The 21,344-nt window shown below is 43.7% G+C and overlaps 2 non-coding genes across 2 annotated transcripts; one reads left to right on the top strand and one right to left on the bottom strand.

Moving 5' to 3' along the window:
• The first annotated feature begins 7,962 nt into the window (after nucleotides 1-7,962).
• trnal-cag (transfer RNA leucine (anticodon CAG)) lies at nucleotides 7,963-8,045 on the top strand. Its single transcript has one exon. It is a non-coding gene; the product is annotated as a tRNA-Leu (tRNA).
• Nucleotides 8,046-20,336: 12,291 nt separating this feature from the next.
• On the bottom strand, nucleotides 20,337-20,419 carry trnal-cag (transfer RNA leucine (anticodon CAG)). The gene has a single exon. It is a non-coding gene; the product is annotated as a tRNA-Leu (tRNA).
• Between the last annotated feature and the right edge of the window lie 925 nt (nucleotides 20,420-21,344).

Below are 21,344 nucleotides of genomic sequence, written 5' to 3'. Positions count from 1 at the left end.
TTTGGATTCGGGAATCGGAAGTACAATTCCAAAATTTGTGGACGACACCAACTTGGGGGATTTAGTTAATACAAAGGAAGAAAGCATCAAAATGCAAGAGGACATAAATAAACTTGCAGAATGAACAATCAGGACGTCACACACTGCTTGGATAATAAGAGTCTAAACGGGATAGACGAGCAAAGGGATCTAGTGGTACAGATACACAAATTACTAAAAGTAGCGACCCAGGTTAATCAGGTCATAAAAAGACAAATCAAACACTAGGATTCATTTCTAGAGGGATAGAGTTGAAAAGCAAAGGAGTTATGTTAAACTTGTCTAGAACCTTGTTTAGACCAGACTTGGAATACTGCGAACAGGTCTCGTCTCCATATGATAGACATCGGGGCATTGGAGAAGGTGCAAACAAGATTCACAAGGATGATACCAGAAATGAGAAGATATTCTTATCAGGAAAGACTGAACAGACTGGGTCTCGTTTCACTAGAAAAGAGAAGGCTGAGGGTTGATCTGATCGAGGTTTTTAAAGAAAATGATAGCGTTTGTTAGGATAGATGTAGAGAAAATGTTTCCTCTTGTGGGGAGTCCAAAACTTCAGGTAATAAACATAAAATAGTCGCTAATAAATCAAATAGGGAATTCAGGAGAAATTGCTTTACCCAGAGAGTGGTTAGAATGTGGAACTTGCAACGACGAGGAGCAGCTGAGGCAAATAACAGAGGGGCATTTAAGGGGAAGATAGATCAGCACATGAGGGAGAAAGGAACAGAAGGATATGCAGATCGGGTGAGATGAAGTAAGGAAGGAGGAGGCTCATGAGCAGCATAAACGCTGGCATAGATTAGTTGGGACGAATGGCCTGTTTCTGTGCTGTAGTTTCAATGTAACTCGATGTAAAGGCTCTTTTCAGAGCCACCCTCTGTATCTGTGAAAGGGCTGGTTGCTGTCTGAAAGGAGACCCTGATATCATGCTCCTAGTGTGGCTTTGAGCTTCTTTTGTCTCGTTGTGGACGAGATGAGGTATTAATGGGACTGGAGTCGCGGCAGTGACCTCAGTCCGGTACTTTAAACGGTGACTTATAGAACCCAGCCCACACATCACCAGATTTCTTGTATTTATTTAAACTACTTGCCATGCTGGGCTCGTAAAGAATCACCAGAACTGCTCGACTAACCTTTCTACATCTGTGGAATTCAGCGCTTCGCTCCGTTTCTGTTCTATTTTGTTGGATTATTTACAAACTCACTGGGGAATCACTGAAATGTAACTCTGTACAGAAACAAATAACAGTGAATTGCCTGGTACCCAGGAGATCAGGAACATTACTCGCCTTTCGTCCTGTCAACGAGTAAACCGTGTTTAGAGTCCAACGACCCGCTTTGGTTCCATATGGGGGATTAAACAGAGAAATCGGGAGGGGAGGAGACAGTCAGAGTGACAGAGTGGAGAGCGGCCTCTGATCTTCCAGCTCCACCTCCAGTTCTCTCCATCCGACAGTTTCAAACCGTTTATCGATAATAGAACCGAACCTCAGCGCTCCGCACAAACCCTGACAGACCCGGGCTTCATATTCAAGGATTCCCAAAACCCGAAGCTTTCAAATAAGCCCCGTTACAATGAGAAATCGTTAATATTCCTGCCTAAATACAGTCCATTCAATAACAAGTCAACTCGGCTCCTCCATTTCAGTCTGTTTCCCTGTTCGATCTCCCCACACATCCCCTCCCAGACGGGTTCAGCGTTTTACAAACACATTATTCCAGCTTATTTGGAGAATCTCATGTGTTGGGGTTTGAGTTATGACGCGGAGTTTCTCCGCCAGTGTTACCGTCTCACAGAGACTCTCGCCCTGAATCTGTGAAAAGATTATGACCATGAACTGGGACTGGAGCCGAACACATCCCCAGTTACAGTGAGGCCCGGCCCGGACATCTCATTCTCTCTATTTTATATCAGACAGTATCCCACTTTCATGTCCAGCAATAGAGAGAGAGAGAGACAGTATCAGTCTTACACTCCCAATCTGTGTCCAAATCACGCTCAATAGCAGTATCCGCCATCATATACAGCACCAGAGAGAGAGAGAGGGAGGCAGACACGGTGATAGAGACAGAGAGAGCGGTGAGACACAGTGACAGACAGACGTTAACAGTATTAGTTCCAGACTGACCGGTAAAGTGCGGTTTTATCCAGAAAGATCGCGTTGGAGAGACAGAAGATGCAATCTCATCTCTCACTGATATTGTACAAGGGTCAGAAACACTATTAATCCCACACTCGGGGACAGTACAGAGAGGGACAGAAACAATGGGTCACATTTAACCCTCTAATGCCTGTTGTACTATCTGCAGTTTTACAGCTCAGGGCTGTTCGATATTACTCTCAGTGACCTACAGTTTCACTCCGGTTAAATTAATCTGCGACTGTTGCTGCCTGATATTAACCCTACACGGTCCCAGCAAATACACCGACTCCCACTTTCCTCCCATGTTTCTCCAGGATTGGTTTGGGAAATCCTCTCCCAGTCACACATTATAGGGGCCATTAATGAAGAGAATCCATTGGCTGATTTCACAGCCGCTCACTTTATCTCTGAAAGGCTCTTTACCATCAAAAGACCCCGAGAGAAACAGCAGGGATGGAAACATCTAGTTTAATAGTTGGAGATTGTAAAGTCAGTCTGGATTCCAGCGTTAGGCACTGGTGGAATCCCATCTGATTCCCATTCGGGTTCCTGTTCCTGCACTGCCTGTGGACCCCATTCCCTCTGACCTCTCCCCCAGACCCACTTCCTTTGCTCAGACTCGGAAAAATTCCAATTGGGGACAGTTTCCATCGATTTTTGGATTGGGAATTGTGGGCGCCATTCCCTCAGTGAGCGGAAGAAGATAGTTTAAAACAGCTGGGAATGGAGCGATCACGGCCCCCGGGGGAAGGGAGCAAAGAGCAGCCTCGTTACAGCAGATCATCGCTTCGGGACCGTGTCCGCAGATGGGCTCAGAGATCGGCATTGAGTCCGGGGGAAGTTCTGGGGGAGTCCGGGGGCTGTTTGTAAGAGGCGGAGTGGATTAGGAACTGGTCACGGAACATGGAGTGAGAGGGGGGAAAGGAGAGGTCATTCTTGGGCTGTGTGTGGACAGGGTGTGTCCAGGGGAAGGGAGAGTGAATGGGAAGAACCTGCTATTAAAATCATTGCTGCTTTCTCTCCCCAAACCAGTCGTGAATGGTCCTGGTTTAGTTCCAATCTCCCCCTGTTTATTGTTATTGGACAGTGAAGAGTGGAAACAGAGCCGGACAGTAAGGATGTGGGGAGTTATACAAAGAGCATCTATTGCAGGCATCAGGTGAGAAGTGTGAAGGACACATTTTAAACAGCGGCTGTTTGGTTTCCGTTGAACGGTTAGTCCCATGGGAGAGGGGATTAGAAACCTGACCTGTACAAAGGTCCCTGCCCCATCGGGTAGTCCCATTCATGGATCAGTGCAGGGGTTGGGCCGTGTCTGGATGTCATTAAATTGTTGTAAAACAGCCCAACACACCTGGTATGCAGAAGCTGAGTGCTGCAGTACTGCAGTGGAGTCAGACACTGACACTGTTTGTATCACTGGATTTCATTTGTGGATATTCAAAATGATCATTAACAGAGATATTAAACTGATCACTTCTGTATTTTCTACCTCACGTGTTCCTGAGTAACAAGAGATAGTTTTCTTTCTCCAGGCAAACCCTTGAACGATCCAGAATAAATGTGATGCTTCCTCCGCCCGAGGCAGAAGGAACAGTGCAGCCAGCTCCTTCTCACACACAGTCGGTATATTATCACTCACAGAGCACAGAGACACAGACAGGTCATCAGTTCCACAGTCTCAGACAGCAGAAGTAGTCAGTCCCACACTGATCACAATTTCCAGAGACACATTTTCAATCCAACAGTCAAGCAGAGTAGGTGAGGCTGGCACTGTTCCATTCCCCCTAACTCAGTCCCGCTGACAGGTAGATACAAAAATCCCAGTCCAAAATCACACTCTCAGAGTGAAAGGCACTGTGTCAATCTCACAATAGAGCAAAATTAGCTACGAATTAAATACCAGATAGAAATCACACATGGTACCCGATTCAAAGATACAGAATGAATCCCAATAATGTACCCCGAGATTCAAATTGAATACTGGCCCAGAACTCTCACAAATGACTTTAATACATGCAATATCCATTCGAAAAGTGTATCATATGATACAAATTGCACACATGTCCAAAACTCAGGTAGAGTATCAGATTGAGAAATATTGAAAGATAGTAAACCTGAGAAACAAATTAGATACTTGTTCAGAATGTACTCGTAGAATGAGATTTAAAGATAGATTGTCAATTCTATTAGTGCAGACTGAGATACACATTACATACCAGTCCAAAAATCTCATACAATATTAGATTGAAAGATACGGTGTCAATTCTATTTCTACAGACTGATCTACACATTACATACCAATTCAAAAATGTCACCTTATCAGTTTGAAAGATACATTAATATCCACAACATTACTCACAGAGATACAGATTTAATAGTACTCCAAAAAGCACACAAATTATCGGATTAAAACCTCCAGCATCATATCCTAAAGTATGTCCATATTTACCAATTAAACAATAAGTAAAACTATTTAAACATCGAGATATTAAAGCTACAATATTGAACGCCATAATGTAACCTGTACAGAATAATTACGTACAGATACAGAATGAATCTCACATTCAGAGACAGTACCAGAGACACAGAGACACAGAATGACTCCAACTCTCACAGATGCAGAAGGAATCCCAAACTCACATACAGTACAAGAGACTGACAGAGACACAGTTAATCCCACACTCACACACAGTGCCAGAGACTGACAGGTACAGTATGAATCCAACACTAACATGCATTATGAGTAACTGCATATTTAGGATGAATTCAACTCCCACATACAGTACTGGAGACTGTATATACAGAATGAATCCCACAATCACATGCAGTATGAGTAACTGCATATCTAGGATGAATTCAACTCCCACATACAGTACTGGAGACTGTATATACAGAATGAATCCCACACTCACATGGAGTACCAGAGACTGACAGATACCGAAAGATTCCCACACTAACACACAGTTTTATATAAAGAATTAATCACAAACTCTCACACACACTGCTGACAAGATACAGAATCAATTCCAAACTCACACACATATCAGAGAGTTGTAAACAATTTTACAACACCAAGTTATAGTCCAGCAATTTTATTTTAAATTCACAAGCTTTCGGAGATTTTCTCCTTCCTCAGGCAAACATTTGCCTGAGGAAGGAGAAAATCTCCGAAAGCTTGTGAATTCAAAATAAAATTGCTGGACTATAACTTGGTGTTGTAAAATTGTTTACAATTGTCAACCCCAGTCCATCACCGGCATCTCCACATCATATCAGAGAGTGACAGATACAGATGAATCCCACACTCACACACAGTACCAGAGACTGACAGATACAGAATGAATCCCACACTCACACACAGTACCAGAGACTGACAGATACAGAATGAATCCCACACTCACACACAGTACCAGAGACTGACAGATACAGAATGAATCCCACACTCACACACAGTTCCAGAGACTGACAAACACAGAATGAATCCTACACTCACACACAGTACCAGAGACTGACAGATACAGAATGAATCCCACACTCACACACAGTACCAGAGACTGACAGATACAGAATGAATCTCACACTCACACACAGTACCAGAGACTGACAGATGCAGAATGAACCCCACACTCACACACAGTACCAGAGACTGACAGATACAGAATGAATCCCACACTCACACACAGTACCAGAGACTGACAGATACAGAATGAATCCCACACTCACACACAGTACCAGAGACTGACAGATACAGAATGAATCTCACACTCACACACAGTACCAGAGACTGACAGATGCAGAATGAACCCCACACTCACACACAGTACCAGAGACTGACAGATACAGAATGAATCCCACACTCACACACAGTACCAGAGACTGACAGATACAGAATGAATCCCACACTCACACACAGTACCAGAGACTGACAGATACAGAATGAATCCCACACTCACACACAGTACCAGAGACTGACAGATACAGAATGAATCCCACACTCACACACAGTACCAGAGACTGACAGATGCAGAATGAATCCCACACTCACACACAGTACCAGAGACAGACAGATACAGAATGAATCCCACACTCACTCACAGTACCAGAGACTGACAGATACAGAATGAATCCCACACTCACACACAGTACCAGAGACTGACAGATACAGAATGAATCCCACACTCACACACAGTACCAGAGACTGACAGATACAGAATGAATCCCACACTCACACACAGTACCAGAGACTGACAGATACAGAATGAATCCCACACTCACACACAGTACCAGAGACTGACAGATACAGAATGAATCCCACACTCACACACATTACCAGAGACTGACAGATGCAGAATGAATCCCACACTCACACACAGTACCAGAGACTGACAGATACAGAATGACTCCCACACTCACACACAGTACCAGACACTGACAGATACACAATGAATCCCACACTCACACACAGTCCCAGAGACTGACAGATACAGAATGAATCCCACACTCACACACATTACCAGAGACTGACAGATGCAGAATGAATCCCACACTCACACACAGTACCAGAGACTGACAGATACAGAATGACTCCCACACTCACACACAGTACCAGACACTGACAGATACACAATGAATCCCACACTCACACACAGTCCCAGAGACTGACAGATACAGAATGAATCCCACACTCACACACAGCACCAGAGACAGACAGATACAAAATGAATCCCACACTCACACACAGTTACAGAGACTGTCGCAGCATGAAATGGTCCTTATCAAAGTCACAAATGATACCCTATGTGACTACCACCATGAAAAACTAACCCTCCTCATCCTTCCCAAATACAATATCTCAACGTGCTGTTATGCTGTTAGTCTGGTTTCCTCTCTCTGCTCTTATTTGGAATGTGTTGCTATTCCATCTGACAACACTTGGTATCATCGTATTATGTTCGTCCACAAGAGGAGATCATTCGGCCCATCGTGCCTGTGCCGGGTCAAACACACGTATTCGTTCAAAATTCGTTCAGAGATAGATTGAGTGCTTTGTTATCAGAAAATTGCCTGAACCCCCACAGTCTACAGCTTTCCACCTCGCTATCAACCACACGGCCTATTTTTGTGTCACCTGCAAATGTCTTTATCATGCCTCCGACGTTTAAGTCCAAATTGTTAATGTATACCATAAAAATCAAAGGACCAAGCACCGAGCCCTGCGGCACCCCACTGGAAACAGCCTTCCAGCCGCAAAAACACGCGTCGGCCATTAACTTCCTGCCACTGAGCCAATTTTGGATCCAACAAGCCGCATTCCCTTGTATCCCATGGGCCTTTACTTTTTTGACCAATCTGCCATGTGGGAACTTTTCAAAAGGCTTGCTAAAATCCACGTAGACTGCATCAATTGCGCTACCGTCATTGATCCTGCTTGTCACCTCCTCGAAAAATTCAATCAGGATCGTCAGACACGACCTCCCCTTGACAAATCCATGTTGACTGCCCTTGATTCATCCGTGACTTTCGAAGTGACAGTTCATCCGATCCCTCAGAATTGATTGCAATAATTCGAAATGGAGTCTTTCTCCTGCTTGCTGTAATGACAGATCAGGCGGTGAACAATACTCAGGCCCGGCTTGCTCAGTTGGACAGAGCACGAAGCTCTTAATCGTGGGTTCGAGCCCCACGTTGGGTGAGTAACATTTTAAACTTTTATGATGCTTTCACTGGCCAACAGTGCAGAAATGATGCAGAATGAAACATGAAATCGGTCGTCAGGATGGCCGAGCGGTCTAAGGCGCTGCGTTCAGGTCGCAGTCTCTTCTGGAGGCGTGGGTTCGAATCCCACTTCTGAGGAAATATTTTATTTGTGGATTGGGCTGCAGCTGATTTTACTGCCAAGTCGATTTGCTCCTCCCACAAAAGCAACTGGCTTTGTCATGGATATGTGACTTGAGAAGTTTCGAACGGTGAAATGGTTGACATATTAATGACCTGGACAAAGAAATAGAACAGCAGTGGGAAACATTTAAAACGGTGATCAATAGAGTCCAGAAGAAATATCTCCCACTAAAAAGCAAGAACAAACGAGCCAGAAATGACACACCAGGGATGAATAAAGAAATAAGGGTAAAATTGAAACGAAAGAAAAAGGCCCACACTGGACAATAAAGGAGAGAGGGGAATGTGAAAAGAATGGGAAAGAAGTCGAAAGAACTATTAGAAAGGCAAAAAGGAATATCAAAAAAAGCAAAGTATTCTGGACACATCAACAGCCAAAGAAAGTTTAGGATAGGAATAGGGCCACTAAGGGATACACACGACAAACTCACAGGCAATGACAGCGAAATGGCAGAAATATTAAATAATCACTTTGCTTCAGTATTTACCAGGGAGACTAATATTGTGGGCATGACAGCAGAAGAAGAGATCAAAAAATATGTAAAGACATTTAAGATCGAAAGTGGGGAGATAATTGATAAACTAATCAAACTTAGAGAGGAAATTTCCTGCCAGGAGCCGAACCAGAGTTTCAAACCGCTCAGCCACGCTAATTTCCGTATTACTGTTCAGGAGCTCATTTCACAGGGACACGATTACTGCGCTCCATTTAGGGAGGCTCAGTGAAAGGAGGAAATTGATCTATTAATCGAATCATAGAATAAGACAGCGCTATACGGATGCCATTCGGCCCATCGTGCCTGTGCCAGCTCTCTGAAAGAGCTGTCCAGTTCGTCTCACTCGCCTGCTGTTTCCCCATAACACTGAAAATGTTTCCATCCAAGCGTTAATCCAATTCCCTTTTGAAAACTGTGAGTTAAGAAAAACAATATTGAAAGGGGTGCTGGGGTCTCTGCAGTGTCGATGTAGAGTGTGTGATGATTGAAGTTATCAAGATGGTTGCTTTACACATGTAATGTTGTGCAATCATCCTGAAATATCTTCAATATCCAATACAAATTGAATTGCAAACCTGAAGGACAAACACTGGAAAACAAGTCACGAGTGAACGCAAATCATCTGGGACCCGTTTTCAGCTTCACGGCACTTTAAATAAAGTGAAATAACTTTGCATTGAAAATATTTGGAACTTGCATCTGTGCCTTCACCTGTTCCATTTGTAAAAGTTGCTGGTGTCTGATGATGTACACGCCTCTGCTCCCTCCATTGAACAAGAAAGGAGGTGTTTGACGATGACGGGACCTGTTTCTTATGAGTTTATCCTTTACATTGAGTGGGTTCGCGTTTTTTAAACGGCGTCAGCTTTAGCCCAGCGGTGAACTTCACAACAATCAAGTTCGACACCGTCTCACCGCGGGCACTGACTGACATGTTTATTGTTATTTCTTTCAGACCAAAATGAATAGTAACCGTGATTTAAAATTTGCACTAAGTGATTTTTAGATAGTCGCCTTTAAATGTTTCAAAGGCGACTCTTAATTTATGATTGTCCGGCCATTTCACCAGCCGTGTTGAAAACAAAACATGTCTCTGCTTTTCGCGTCTTTTTTCGAAAGGCAAAAAATATATTTCCCGTGGCCTCTGAAGGATGGACAAGTACATTACAGAAAGCAGAAGCAAGTTCACCGAGCTTAAATCGTCTGACCACGTTAAAGGCAATGTTTTCAGATATATATGCAAGTCGTTGTTGTCTGTTTCTGTGGTTCTCTTTCTTCTGTGCGTCCATCTGCAGGTCGATTTTGAATCAATACCAGTGTTCGTGTCAGTTTGTTGCATGAAATAAATGAGGGTATCAGGCTCTCCCCTCCCTGCCACTGGGTCGGTACTGAGTCAGGTTTTCGGCCAAACACCTGTTTCTTTTCTGTGAAAAAGCAATTAAAACCTTCATTCGGGAATTATCCAGTCTCATGTGAGCGGTGAAAGAAACAGTGACCCCGATGTGATGTGAACACGCAGCCTTTTGATCTGGAGTCAGACCTTTGCGCCATCCACTCTGAAGACAGGATCCAGGATGTTATTATATATATGAATGTTTCTCAAACACCGTTTCATTTATCCCACCTTGGTTGAATAGACAGGACTTACCAAATTTCCACCAGGTCCCACCGGGTTTGGGACAGTATTGGAAGCAGCCTTCACCCCCAATATCACGGGTCTTTCATCGCCTGCTCTCAGCGGGCTGCAAGTTATGGACTTTGTTCACATTTAATCAGCAGTGTGAATCGTTAAATATTTATTCATTTTTAATGGGAACAAGGTTTCCGCCCGAAAGGAACTGGGGACCTTTCGCGTGTTAGGCGAACGTGATAACCACGACACTACGGAAACCTGAAGCTTGCAGTCCCGTGTTTGGGACATAACGCCTCAGCCAAGCTGATTTCACAGAGATACATTCACTGCGCTGTATTTCGGAAGGCTGCAGAGAAGGATCGGTGGCGATGGTCAGGCAGGGAATCCCAGAGCATCGCGCCCACACAAACATTTCACTGTTTTTCATGTGCCTGATATCCGACCGCAGTTTGAACTGTAGCGAATCCGGCATGCTCAGATGACATTGTTCACAGAGTGTTTTCTTGTCGCCAAATCACACATTCGAAAACTTGAAATGAGATTACGAGATCGGAGCCATTTAAAGTGCTCCCAGTTACTGCAGATCAGGAATTAAAACCTGGCACCGGCTTCAGGGCGATCAGAATGAGGCAATGAATCCGAAAGTGGGAAGAAAAAGGTGCAATTTTCGTCCATGGGTGGGCTCGAACCACCAAAGCTTTTGGTTAATAATCGAACGCGCTAACCGATTGCGCCACAGAGACCACCCAATGCATGTGTTTGCAAGATACACTAAAGCAGTGTGTCACCTAGCCAAAGTTACAAGTTGCAGCCACAGAAATGCAATTGTCCACTATCAGTGTTACTTTTCCAGAAACAAAGGATGGGACATTGTTTGTGGAAACATAGAAACGGTCTGGTCTCGCTCACAGCATCGATATCACCGCCAACCAGCTCTCCTGCAACCGGTGCGCCCACCGGTGCTTTGTTTGTCACTCAGTAGCACTGTGGGAGAACCTTCGCCACACTGACTGCAGCGGTTCAAGGAGGCGGCTCACCACCACCTTCTCAAGGGCAATTCGGGATGGGCAATAAATGCTGGCCTCGCCAGCGACGCCCACATCCCATGAACAAATAAAGAAAAAGTATTCTAAGCGTCCTGACGCTGATGTCAGGTTTTGATCCCTGATCTGCAGTAACTGGGAGCGCTTTAAATGGTTCAGACCTCTTAATTTCATCCACAACATCAGAGTAACTGTTCCAGGAGGACATGCCGACTCAGCTGCGTCTTGGCCGCCTGTCTGGTCAGTCTTTTATTCGCCTCCAATTCCGTTTCCCAAAGCGTATCTATAGATTCACAAAGCTGTTTGTCATTTTGGTTCCTTTCGATTTGTCCAGCTCCCGACTGGCAATAATTCGCAAACCTGGTTGCAAACCTCCGCCTTGCATCGTGTCCAGGGATGGGTTATGTGGAGAGACTGGAGAAGCTGGGATTGTTCTCCTTCGAGCAAAATAAGGTTAAGGGGAGATTTAATAGAGGTATTCAAAATTATGAGGGCATTTTGATAGAATGGATGGGGAGAAGCTGTTTCCATTGGCAGGAGGGTCGATAACCAGAGGACACAGCCTGCATTTGTCGAGCGCCTTTAACGTAGTAAAACGTCACAAGGTGCTTCACTGGAGCGTTATTGAACAAAATTTGACACTAAGCCACATAAGGAGATATTGGGACAGGTGACCAAAAGCTTAGTCGAAGAGGTTAGTTTTAAGGTATGTGTTGAAGGAGAGAGAGGCGGAGAGGTTTAAGGAGGCATTTCCAGAGCTTAGGTAGCTGATTGCACAGCCACCAATGGCGGAGCGATTTAAATCGGGGATGCGCAAGAGGCCAGAATTGGAGGAGCACACAGATTTTTTTCATTCGTTCATGGGATGTGGGTGTCGCTGGCAAGGCCAGAATTTATTGCCCAAACCTAATTGCCCTTGAGAAGGTGGTGGTGAGCCGTCTTCTTGAACCGCTGCAGTCCGTGTGGTGAAGGTTCTCCCTCAGTGTTGTTAGGTAGGGAGTTCCAGGATCCAACGGCGATGAAGGAACGGCCGATATATTTCCAAGTCGGGATGGTGTGTGACTTGGAGGGGAACGTGCAGGTTGTGTTATTCCCATGTACTTGCTGCCTTTGTCCTTCTAGGTGGTTGAGGTCATGGGTTTGTGAGCTGCTGTGCAAGAAGGCAATCGAGTAACAAGTCGAGCAATGTATTCCGCTCAATCATTGATCATTCCATTCAGATCTTCTGCTTTTCAGCTGCACTTCCCCCCAAACATTGCAAATAATTTTGCTCAGTATTTGTTTCGCTTGTTTAATATTTTGTTCTCCGGCTTAGCTAGATTATTATTTCATTTCAATTATCAATGACAGGGAGCAATGAACAATGAACTAGTGAGCAAAGTTTCGTTTATTATTAAAAAGCAGTGATTCCGAAATTATCCAGGCTGATATGAATGGTATAAGAAGTAACTAAAGGATTGATTAAGAAAGGGAAGTTAGATTATGAAAACAAATTGGCAAAAAATATAAAAACGGATAGCAAGAGTTTCTATAGTTATATAAAAAGAAAAAGGGTGGCTAAGGCAAACATAGGTCCCTTAGAGGATGAGACCGGGAAATTAATGGTGGGAAACATGGAGATGGCAAAAATGCTGAACAAATATTTTGTTTCTGTCTTTACAGTAGAGGACACTAAGAATATCCCAACACTGGACAAACAGGGGACTCTTGGGGGGGAGGAGCTAAATACGATTAAAATCACTCAAGAGATGGTACTCAGTAAAATAATGGGACTCAAGGCGGATAAATCCCCTGGACCTGATGGCTTCCATCCTAGGGTCTTGAGGGAAGTGGCAGTAGGGATTGTGGATGCTTTGGTGATAGTTTTCCAAAATTCCCTGGACTCAGGAGAGGTCCCGGCAGATTGGAAAACTGCTAATGTAACACCGTTATTTAAAAAGGGTAGTAGGCAGAAGGCTGGAAATTATAGGCCAGTTAGCTTAACATCTGTGGTGGGTAAAATTTTGGAGTCTATTATTAAGGAGACAGTAACGGAACATTTAGATAAGCATAATTTAATAGGACAAAGTCAGCATGGCTTTATGAAGGGGAAGTCATGTCTGACAAATTTGCTTGAGTTCTTCGAGGATATAACGTATAGGGTGGATAAAGGGGAACCAGTGGACGTAGTGTATTTAGACTTCCAGAAGGCATTCGACAAGGTGCCACATAAAAGATTATTACTTAAGATAAAAAATCACGGGATTGGGGGTAATATTCTGGCATGGGTGGAGGATTGGTTATCAAACAGGAAGCAGAGAGTTGGGATAAATGGTTCATTTTCGGACTGGCAACCAGTAACCAGTGGTGTTCCACAGGGGTCGGTGCTGGGTCCCCAACTCTTTACAATCTATATTAACGATTTGGAGGAGGGGACCGAGTGCAACATATCAAAATTTGCAGATGATACAAAGATGGGAGGGAAAGTAGAGAGTGAGGAGGACATAAAAAACCTGCAAGGGGATATAGACAGGCTGGGTGAGTGGGCGGAGATTTGGCAGATGCAATATAATATTGGAAAATGTGAGGTTATGCACTTTGGCAGGAAAAATCAGAGAGCAAGTTATTTTCTTAATGGCGAGAGACTGGAAAGTACTGCAGTACAAAGGGATCTGGGGGTCCTAGTGCAAGAAAATCAAAAAGTTGGTATGCAGGTGCAGCAGGTGATCAAGAAAGCCAACGGAATGTTGGCTTTTATTGCTAGGGGGATAGAATATAAAAACAAGGAGGTATTGCTGCAGTTATATAAGGTATTGGTGAGACCGCACCTGGAATACTGCATACAGTTTTGGTCTCCATACTTAAGAAAATACATACTTGCTCTCGAGGCAGTACAAAGAAGGTTCACTCGGTTAATCCCGGGGATGAGGGGGCGGACATATGAGGAGAGGTTGAGTAGATTGGGACTCTACTCATTGGAGCTCAGAAGAATGAGAGGCGATCTTATTGAAACATATAAGATTGTGAAGGGTCTTGATCGGGTGGATGCAGTAAGGATGTTCCCAAAGATGGGTGAAACTAGAACTAGGGGGCATAATCTTAGAATAAGGGGCTGCTCTTTCAAAACTGAGATGAGGAGAAACTTCTTCACTCAGAGGGTGGTAGGTCTGTGGAATTTGCTGCCCCAGGAAGCTGTGGAAGCTACATCATTAGATAAATTTAAAACAGAAATAGACAGTTTCCTGGAAGTAAAGGGAATTAGGGGTTATGGGGAGCGGGCAGGAAATTGGACATGAAGCTGAGTTCGGATCGGTCAATGCCCTGTGGGTGGCGGAGAGGGCCCAGGGGCTATGTGGCCGGGTCCTGCTCCGACTTCTTGTGTTCTTTAGATTTGTGGATGGGATCAGATCAGCCATGATCTTATTGAATGGCGGAGCAGGCTCGAGGGGCCGATTGGCCTACTCCTGCTCCAATTTCTTATGTTCTTATGTTCTAAGTAGTGATTTCGACATGATTTAAATACGCAGCCTTCAGAATCCAGAGTCAGACGCGCTACCGTTTCACCACGAGGTCTACTGATGGCATAGATTAAATATATATAGATATATATATATATATTATATATACTTATTATATACTTAAATATATATGTTTGATGCAGTGTTCTCTTGTGGTTGGGAATAGTTCATTGCACAAAAATAATTCAAGTCTGTGAGACATTTAATGTTTTTTTAATCGCCATTAATACGTTCTGTTGCACACTGAAGGAAATGCTAACTTGTTTGCCAAGTGACAATTAAAACGTCAATAAATCTTTGTGTTTTGTATGTCATGAACTTTTATCCCTTCCCGTTTTACATACTGTATTTTAGGAGTCTGCTTAAAAGTGTTTTGTGCTTATTATACCAGGAATCTGGTGTAGCCGTTGTTAAATTTAAAAAGGTTTGTCGCCCCTTTCATGCATGAACAAACTCGACCCTGAAGGTTTATGGGGAGCAAGTCCCAACAACATGCTTCCCTCCGAGGTTAAATCGGGGACTTTCTGCGTGTAACTGGTGAACATGATAACCGCTGCACTATGGAAATGAGAAACTTTTCGTTCTTAGCTCTGAAGGAAGTGTCTCGGGAAAACATGAACTGTTGACTCTCTTTGCACTGACTCTTTTCACGAATATTTCATCGATCGAAACTCTCCAAGTCACAGGGGAAAAATGTCAAAGTCATTAAACTCCCGAATTAGCCCCAAAATCTATCAATCTCAGTTTTGAAATTTTCAATTGACCCCCAGCCTCAACTGCTTTTTGAGGGAGAGTGTTCCAGAATTCCACTCCCCTTTGTGTGAAGAAGTGCTTCCTGACATCAACCCTGAACGGCCCACCTCTAATTTTAAGGTTATGCCCCCTTGTACTGGACTCTCCCCACCAGAGGAAATAGTCTCTATCTGCCCTGTCAAATCCTTTAATAATCCAAACACCTCAATTAGATCACCCCTTAATATTCTGCACTCAAGGGAATGCAAGTCTGGTCTTTGCAACCTGTCCTCATAATTGCTGATCAAGGATAGCCAACAAAAAGGGTTTTACGACGGCTGGCTCTTGAATGCATTGCTTTTTGTCAACGGGCTCGTTGGTCGAGTGGTATGATTCTCGCTTCGGGGTTGTTTATCCAAATATGTGAGAGGTCCCGGGTTTAAATCCCGGACGAGCCCTTATTTTACTCTTCAACTTCCAAAGACCGAAAAGTACCCAAATCACCCCACATGAGTGAAACAATTCCAATGTTTCATACTATTACCAAACACAACTGCCCAACGTGGTTCTGATGAAAGGTCATTGACCTGAAACATTAACTCTGTTACTCTCTCCACAGATTCTGCCTGACCTGCTGAAGGTTTCCAGAATTTTCTATGTCATCAGAGTATCACTTCCCTCATCACCGAACTGCACTCCTCCACTGGATGCAGCCTTGTGGTGCAAGCAGGCTCCTTCGGCACAGCCAGGTGTTCTGCTTTAGGCATTAATTATAACTATCACTTTTGAACTTGTTCGTTGAAACATATGGCCTTGCCCATTGACCAGAGAGCAGAATGGTGTTTATCTCTCACCAGTGCAGCCCTTTCCCGCTGCGTCAGCTTGGAATGATACGGAGCAATCAGACATATCTCACACCTCTCCTGCTTCCCTGTGAAGCTGGTAAGACGAATAGCACACAATGCTGTCTGACACACATACACACCAGCTCTGAATGATTTAAAGGCCTTGTTATGATTGTCAGAGAATTGTTTATATCAAAAGGATAATTAAACTTATGAGTATTATGATATCAGCTCCGATCCAAGAGTTTCTGGACTTCAGAATCTACTCGTCTCTATATTAAACATATGCATGCATATAAAATGAAGCAAATCTGACTTATGATTGTAGTTTCATTCTCCCAACAGAGATTTATACTTCCTTACTTAAGAGGCAAATGGTAAAGGTTAATATTAATTCAATATAAAGACTAACTCTTTCCTTACAATACAGATACGCCAAACTAATATAACACCTCAAACTGATAGAGCTTCTCAAATTAAAACAGTGTCTCAAACTAATACGCTACCTCAAGCTAATACAATACCTGAAACGGATAGAGAATCTAAAACTAATATAATACCTCAAGCTAATACATCATCTCAGACTAATAAAGTACCTCAAACTAATACAGTACCTCAATCAAATACAACACCTTAAACTAATACAGTACCTCAAACCGATAGAGAACCTGAAACATAAATTACTACCTCAAACTCATACAGCATCTCAATCTAATACAGTATCTCAAAGCAATAAAGTACCTCAAACAAATACAACAGCTTAATCCAATACAGCACCTCAAACTGATGCAGAATCTGAAATTAATATTTTTTTTTATTCGTTAATGGGATGTGGGTGCCGCTGGCGAGGCCGGTATTTATTGCCCATCCCTAATTACCCTTGAGAAGGTGGTGGTGAGCCGCCTTGTTGAACCGCTGCAATCCGTGTGACGAAGGCTCTCCCGCAGTGCTAATAAGTAACAGACAAAGCAGCGATTAGCGCGCCGGTTGCAGGAGAGCTGGTTGGCGGTGATATCGATGCTGTGAGCGAGATCAGACCGTTTCCATGTTTCCACAAACAATGTTCCTTCCTTTACTTCTGGAAAAGTAACACTGATAGTGGACAACTGCATTTCTGTGGCTGCAACATGAAACTTTGGTCAGGTGACACGCTGCTTTCGTGTATATTGCAAGAAACCGCACCGGTTGGTCTCTGTGGCGCAATCGGTTAGCGCGTTCGGCTGTTAACCGGAAAGGCTGATGTTTCGAGCAAGAAAACACTCAATGAACAATATCATCTGAGCATGCCATTCGCAATAGTTTAAACTGCGGTCGGATAACAGGTACATGAAAAAAACAGTGAAATGTTTGTGTGGGCGCGATGCTCTGGGATTCCCTGCCTGACCATCGCCGCCTGTCCTTCTCTGCAGCCTTCCGAAATACAGCGCAGTAAATGTGTCTCTGTGAAATGAGCTCCTGGACAGTAATACGGAAATTAGTTTGGCTGAGGGGTTATATCCATATCACAGAGCTTGAAGCATCAGTTTTCCGTAGTATAGTGGTTATCACGTTTGCCGAGCAGGCGAAAGGTCCCCGGTTCGGAACTGGGCGGGAGCATTTTGAAACCTTGTCCCCATTAAAAATGATTAAATATTTAACGATTCACATTGCTGAATGATGTGAACAAAGTCCATATCTCCCAGCCCTGTTCATGCAGTCCACCGAGAGCAGGCGATGAATGCCAGCGTGATATTGGGGGTGAAGGCTGCTTCCAATACTGTCTCACACCCGTTGGGATCTGGCGGAGATTTGAAAAGCCCGATCTGTTCAACCAATATATGAAACGGTGTTTGAGAAACATTCAAAAAATATAATAACATCCAGGATCCTGTCTTCAGAGTGCGTGGTGCAAAATGCCTGACTCCAGATCAAAAGGTTGCGTGTTCACATCACATCGGGGTCACTGTTTGTTTCACCGCTCACATGAGACTGGATAATTCCCCAATGAAGGTTTTAATTGCTTTTTCACAAAGAAAAACAGAAGTTTGGTCTAAACCCTGACTCAGTACCCACCCAGTGGCAAGGAGTAGAGCGCCTGATACCCTCATTTATTTGATGCAACAAACTGACACGAACACTGGTATTGATTCAAAATCGACCTGCAGATGGACACACACAGAAAAAAGACAACCACAGAAACAGACAGCAATTACTTGCATATATATATATAGAGAGAGCGCCTTTAACGTGGTCAGACGATTTAAGCTTGGTGAACTTGCCTCAGCTTTCTGAAATGTACTTGTCCATCCTTCAGAGGTCACGGGAAATATATTTTTTGCCTTTCGAAAAAAGACGCGAAAGGTAGAGACATGTTTTGTTTTCAACACGGCTGGTGAAATAGCCGGACCATCATAAATTAGGAGTCGCCTTTGAAACACTTAAAGGAGACTACCTAAAACTCACTGAGTGCAAATTTAAATTCACCGTTACTATTTATTTCGGTCAGAAAGAAATAACGATAAACATGTCAGTCAGCGCCCGCGGCGAGACGGTGTCGAACTTGTTTGCTGCGAAGTTCACCGCTGGGCTAAAGTTGACGCCGTTTAAAGGACGCGAACCCACTCAATGTAAAGGATGAGCTCATAACCAACAGGTCTCGTCAACGTCAAACACCTCCTTTCTTGTTCAATGGAGGGAGCAGAGGCGTGTACATCATCAGACGCCAGCAACTTTAAGAAATGGAACAGATAAAGTCACAGATTCAATTTCCAAATCTTTTCAATGCAAAGTTATTTCACTTTATTTAAAGTGCCGTGAGGCTGAAAACGGGTCCCAGATGATTTGCGTTCACTCGTGACTTGTTTTCCAGTGTTTGTCCGTCAGGTTTGCAATTCAATTGTATTGGATATTGAAGATATTTCAGGATGATTGCACAACATACCATGTGTAAAGCAACCATCTTGATAACTTCAATCATCACACACTCTCCAGCGACACTGCAGAGGCCCCAGCACCCCTTTCAATATTGTTTTTCTTAACTCACAGTTTTCAAAAGGGATTTGGATAAACGCTTGGATGGAAACATTTTCAGGGCTATGGGGAAACAGTAGGCGAGTGGGACTAACTGGACAGCTCTTTCAGAGAGCTGGCACAGGCACGATGGGCCGAATGGCATTCGAATGGCGCTGTCTTATTCTATGAATCTATTAATAGATCAATTTCCGCCTTTCACTGAGCCTCCCTAAATGGAGCGCAGTCATCGTGTCCCTGTGAAATGAGCTCCTGAACAGTAATATGGAAATTAGCGTGGCTGAGCGGTTTGAAACTCTGCTAGGCTCCTAACAGGAAATTTCCTCTCTAAGATTGATTAGTTTATTAATTATCTACCCCATTCGATTTTAACTGTCTTTGCATTTTTTTTGATCTCTTCTTCGACTGTCATGCCCACAATCCTAGTCTCCCTGGTAAATACTGAAGCAAAGCGATTATTTAATATTTCTGCCAATTCGCTGTCATTGCCTGTGAGTTTGTCGTGTGTATCCCTTAGTGACCCTATTCCGATCCTAAACTTTCTTTGGCTGTTGATGTGTCCAGAATACTTTGCTTTTTTTGATATTCCTTTTTGCCTTTCTAATAGTTCTTTAGACTTCTTTCCCAGTCTTTTCACATTCCCCCTCTCCTTTATTGTCCAGTGTGGGCCTTTTTCTTTCGTTTCAATTTTGCCCTTATTTCTTTATTCATCCCTGGTGTGTCATTTCTGGCTAGTTTGTTCTTACTTTTTAGTGGGATATATTTCTCCTGGACTCTATTGATCACCGTTTTAAATGTTTCCCACTGCTGTTCTATTTCTTTGTCCAGGTCATTAATATGTCAACCATTTCACCGTTCGAAACTTCTCAAGTCACATATCCATGACAAAGCAAGTTGCTTTTGTGGGAGGAGCAAATCGACTTGGCAGTAAAATCAGCTGCAGCCCAATCCACAAATAAAATATTTCCATGTAACAGTAAAGATAACAAATGTCAGAAGTGGGATTCGAACCCACGCCTCCAGAAGAGACTGCGACCTGAACGCAGCGCCTTAGACCGCTCGGCCATCCTGACGACCGATTTCATGTTTCATTCTGCATCATTTCTGCACTGTTGGCCAGTGAAAGCATCATAAAAGTTTAAACTGGCACTCGCCTAAAGTGGGGCTCGAACCCACGATTAAGAGCTTCGTGCTCTGTCCGACTGAGCTTGCCGGGCCTGAGTATTGTTCACCGCCTGATCTGTCATTGCAGCAAGCAGGAGAAAGACTCCATTTCGAATTATTGCAATCAATTCTGAGGCATCGGATGAACTGTCACTTCGAAATCACGGATTAATCAAGGGCAGTCAACATGGATTTGTCAAGGGGAGGTCGTGTCTGACTAACCTGATTGAATTTTTCGAGGAGGTGACAAGGAGGATCAATGAGGGTAACGCAATTGATGTAGTCTACGTGGATTTTAGCAAGCCTTTTGAAAAGTTCCCACATGGCAGATTGGTCAAAAAAGTAAAGGCCCATGGGATACAAGGGAATGCGGCTTGTTGGATCTAAAATTGGCTCAGTGGCAGGAAGTTAATGGCCGACGGGTGTTTTTGCGGCTGGAAGGCTGTTTCCAGTGGGGTGCCGCAGGGCTCGGTACTTGGTCCTTTGATTTTTGTGCTATCCATGAACGATTTGGACTTAAACGTCGGAGGCATGATAAAGACATTTGCGGGTGACACAAAAATAGGCCGTGTGGTTGATAGCGAGGAGGAAAGCTGTAGACTGTGGGGGTTCAGGCATTTTTCTGATAACAAAGCACTCAATCTATCTCTGAACGAATCTTGAACGAATACGTGTGTTTGACCCGGCACAGGCACGATGGGCCGAATGATCTCCTCTTGTGGACTAACATAATACGATGATACCAAGTGTTATCAGATGGAAAAGCAACACATTCCAAATAAAAGCAGAGAGAGGAAACTAGACTAACAGCAAAACAGCACGGTGAGATATTGT

Source organism: Heptranchias perlo, unplaced genomic scaffold (assembly GCF_035084215.1).
Source record: "Heptranchias perlo isolate sHepPer1 unplaced genomic scaffold, sHepPer1.hap1 HAP1_SCAFFOLD_52, whole genome shotgun sequence".
NCBI classification, from domain to species: Eukaryota; Metazoa; Chordata; class Chondrichthyes; order Hexanchiformes; family Hexanchidae; genus Heptranchias; species Heptranchias perlo.
This window is presented reverse-complemented; position numbering and strand designations above follow the sequence as displayed.